Source organism: Colias croceus, chromosome 1 (genome assembly GCF_905220415.1).
Source record: "Colias croceus chromosome 1, ilColCroc2.1".
In the NCBI taxonomy this organism is placed as follows: domain Eukaryota; kingdom Metazoa; phylum Arthropoda; class Insecta; order Lepidoptera; family Pieridae; genus Colias; species Colias croceus.
In genome coordinates this window covers 10,347,093-10,352,092 of record NC_059537.1, presented here as the reverse complement: position 1 = coordinate 10,352,092, position 5,000 = coordinate 10,347,093, and positions in this window count along the sequence as shown.

Below are 5,000 nucleotides of genomic sequence, written 5' to 3'. Positions count from 1 at the left end.
CTAACATAATAATTCAGATGATTGCAATGAAACCTCACAACTCAAAATCGGTCCAACGGTTTATACTGCAGGGCGTGTCAAAGAAATATTATACATACATACATAAACTCGAAAAACATAACCCTCTTTTTTCCGTAGTCGGGGAAAAATTTGGGAAATTTTTCAATATCTGGTAACATTACACGCACACAGAAGCACCGTATACGTACAGTGCAGCGGCGAAATGACAGCACACATAGCTTTATTGAAAATGACGATAAATCATTCGGTTTAGTTCGGCAACGCTCCATCTGTCTTTTATTTTGTAATCTAAGACCTCACTATACTTACACTATACGTAAACTAATATCGAATTTTGTTTACAGAAACGAAAATGGCCAAGAACAAGACGACGACATAATCTTCGAAGACTTCGCGCGCCTCAGGCTGAAGGGCGCGGACGCTGATGCTTGAACATTATGCTAACAGCGCTCTCTTACTGAACTACATTCTATATTTTGTTATACCAAACGCACAATTGTATCGTACTTTTTGAATTTTCATAAACAACATTGTTCGTTTTGAAATCCATCGAATGACCATAGACACAAGAAATAAGTGTTACCATCCTTAGCGAAAAGTGTTATAATCTGTATTAAAATAAAAATGATGTATAAAATCATGTTTTCGATCATTTACGATTTTTGGTAAATGCATTACTTACTTATGCAAGTGAAATATTATAGTCGAGCCAATTTAATAGGCAACATTTGACGTCTATCAATTTTATCTTCAAAGAGAGGTAACCTGCTTAAAAACATCGATTAAAGTGAATTAATCGATACGGATTTGAAATATTTGTCAATCGAATTTATTAATTTATGATGATTTTTATTCACAAGTAATCAATGCATTCGATTCTAGATGTCAGATTTCGATTTTTAGAGTAAGAGCGTTTTCACATTATCCGATCCGATATCGGATATCGGAAGCCGATAGCCGATATCCGATATCGGACACAATTTGCCCTTTCACATTATCCGATAATATCGTCCCGATAACATGAGTGTTGCCAGAAACTGGAAAAGTAGATATATTGGGAATTAAAATAAACAGTGGATGCATTTGTGTTACAAAAAATAAACTTTATTTTAAATGAAATAAATAGTAATAAATAAACTGATGTTTTTCAAACCGGTTTAATCTGCTGACTGCGGAGTATGGATTTGTACCCTCTGCAGAGTCAGAATCTAGTTTCAATATTCAATTTCATTGTGAGGCTTGTTTTTTTATATGCTGTTTTTCTTTTTTTATTATTAGAACATGTTGTGTGGTCGTAGTGAATTTTAGAACTTTTTTATATTAAATCATGTATGACTGTTATGTTCTTATACAAATAAAATAAAAAAAAAATTCAACTCAGTATTAAAGCGACGAAACTAGCAAATACAAATTCAAATTACATTTACAAATGTAGGTGCTGTTATTACAATTTTATAGTGCTAATATGTACATTCTACCTAATATCTGGGGGTGCAAATATTTAAACAGAAATAAATTAAACTAAACTAATTCACAGTCACAGATTCCGCAATGTACATAGTACCACAGACTAATAATAATATAGCCATGACAACCAAAATAGTAAACAAGCTCAATAGTCGCCGCGCGTTCTTGACAAAATTTAGGGTCGCCGCCTTAGATTATGGATTGGTCTCCGCGCACGCTACGACTAGATACCGCCGGCGTACTCGAAAAATGCGGCAACTAAAAGTACGCCGAAATCGGCGTACCCGAGCCAGTCGTGTCACGAGCATTGTGTGGAGAGGGTGTACCGATAGTTTCTAAAGATTTTGGACAAAACCTGAAGTAAAATGCCTGTTTGTGCCATAAAACTGTTTAAAAAAAATACAACAAATAATAAGAAAGACACTGGGATCACGTAACATCAGGAATAATCGTATTATTCGATATTTCACCTGTACTTTGAAAATGTTGTTTACGAAAATACGACGCCATTTAGTGTTGCCGTACTGCATATCCCAAAAACACACTTTTAATTTGAACTTATTTTATTCATAATGTTTTTTTTTTTTCAATACTATTAGGTACTAACGCATATTATAAAAAAAATGATAATAACAATAATTTATTTCTGTTTAACCTTGTTTAACTGACTCATATGTTATTTTTTTATTACTGCTTTTTTACTTTTAAAAAACCTTTGTGATAGTATAGTGGCATCGCAAGTGGATTTGAGTCACATGTTCATGGGTTCGATTCCCGGCAAGGCCAAAATGAAATGAAAATATTTTTCAAACTTCTTTCCAAGATAGCCCATTTCCCATTTATGGGGTAAAATTTATGTAGCTGGCAGTACAATTCTTCACACACACTAGCGTCCTTACAAATTGCCTTACACACACTACAGAACTGAGTTGCCGCACTCACGGAGCTATTGTTTTTAGGTGGAGCGGTATCTAGTCGTAGCGCGCGCGCGGAGACCAATCCTTAGTCTAAGGGTTGCCGCATTCTAATTCTGAAATTTTAGAGAAAACTAAACAAAATTGCCGTATTGTAAATTTTCTTTTCAATAAAAAGGGTTTGATTTAAAAAAAATCAACTGATAGATCGTAGTTGTACATACAGTAAAAATAACTACAATAAAGAAACCGACTTCAAAAACAGCTGGAAAAGTAAAATATAAAAAAGATTTGATATTATTAATTACTTAATATTATTTAGATGTGCTATTTATTATACAGGTTTGATATCGGCGCTAAAACAAAGCACTAAATCTGTGACTCAATGACAACAATACAATAAACAGCTTACAGCACAACAGTAGTCCGAGTAGGAGGAGGAGCGAGGCAGAATGAGTAAATAAAGATAAAAGATACTAATATTTCGAAGATACGGTTGAATTTAAGAACACAATATATTTTTGTTTACTTCAGTTCAGCCAATTGCCGTATATTATAGGACGATATTAAAATAGCTCCCGTATAAATCGTATTTTTAATGCCTTTAAATACTTAAATGAATGTTTTCTTAATAAAAAGGTTTAAAGTAAATGAAAGGATTTTTTTTTTACATTTAGCGCCTAGAAATGACTGAAAATACACAAACTAGTGCTTTTTTTGCTGTTGGTATACTACCTTTTCGAAAATTGAGCTGGTAACACTGAACATTATCGTCCGATAGTTCACGGGAATATCGGTGTTGGCTCCGATATCCGATATCGGACTGGACAATGTGAAAGACAGGTACGTAAATCATACATTTTACTTAGCCTCCGATATCGGATATCGGCTATCGGCGTCCGATATCCGATATCGGACCGGACAATGTGAAAACGCTCTAACGTCTCTGCCCCCCTAGCCAAGTGGCTTTCTATTAGCGTAACGTTTGATCAATGAATATGGAATCACATGGAAGTGACATACCTACAAAAAAAGTGTGGCCGGCGCCATAATGCTTGTAACAAAACATGGCGGTGTTTAGTGCCGAGAATATATCGATAAACATTATTATGTTTATCGATATAAAAATAATATTAATATATTTATTTTGAATTTATAAGTATTTGTTTTGGCGCGGTGGAGAAAAATAGTGAGAGTGAATTTTTACGATGCGCGCGCACACCGACACCTAAAATTAACAGCATGAAGTAAGTTCTAGGTGGTATGAAAATTGATAACTATGTTCAAGTTGTATATTCTAGTATTTTGTCCATACGCCAAAGAAGTAACTTCTAACGCGTGTACATAAACACACACTCTTTTTTATTTATTTTAACTTTATTGTACAAAACATAGACGTAAAATTACAAATGGAAAAAATGACAATGCCAATTAATAAAATTAAGTATGGCGATGGCTGCTCGTGACGGTAACACCTATACAGGGTTACTTGTAAAACACCAGCAACCTCGCAGGACAAGATAGCTGTATAATTTGATAAATCCAGTTCAATTTTGACTTCGATATAAGGATTACGGTAGACTTACAATTTGGTAATTTCAGTTTTGAGGAATGTAATATAATGAAACAACATATATAATAATACAGGTATATAATAGTATTTTATTACGATGAACAACACAATATACAGTAATTTATTTATTTATAAATAATAAGACAAAAAAACAATAATATATAATAACAGAGAAAATTATAGAGCTAAACTATTTTGTGCAGCCTGGGATGCACTCGGATTCACTCTGTTCATTTTTGAGTTCGGGATTTGAGGCTCAACTGGTACCTGGAAATGAAATGTCACAGTTTACATTAACTAGCATTGTTCACTTTACATTTAAACTAAAATGCAATACATTTTAATTAAAAGGGCAATGCTGATGGTTTGAAATTAATATCAACATTAGGGCTTACAATAGCGGAATTTGAATTTATATTTTTGGTTTTATGGCATTCAAATGCTTTATATATATAAATTTATAAAGAATAGAAAAATAACTTAAAACACCCCATGTATTTAAAGTAAATTGCACTTTCCCTCAGTCAATAACATTTCAACAACCAAATATCACCCAAGTTTGTACTCAAAAAATCATATAAAACCATCTCAGTTTGTTCACAGGCCTCCTTCAAAATAGGAGAAACGTTAGATTATAAATGACAGCCCTAAATCTAAATAAAAAGACCAAAAGTAAATTGGAAGACATCACGTGTCTACAGATAAAAACCTCACCCTGTGTGAATGCAGCGGCAGACATACTGGTGTAGCATCATCGTGCAGACTAATCACATCCATTGTTCTATTGAAAGCACTTTCTGGGAAATGTACTATGATATATCCTTTACATTTGGCTTGATATTTTCAGTTTCAATTGCTTCTAACCATTCTCCTTTTCTATTTTCACTTCTTGGTAACCTTCAAAAAATGAATATTTAGGTTATTATAATTTTAGTCCTGACCTGACTTATTTATAAATACATTTTTAATTAAAGTAGGTACTATAAAAGCGATTAATCTTACTTAAGTTAAAATTCATATTAGGT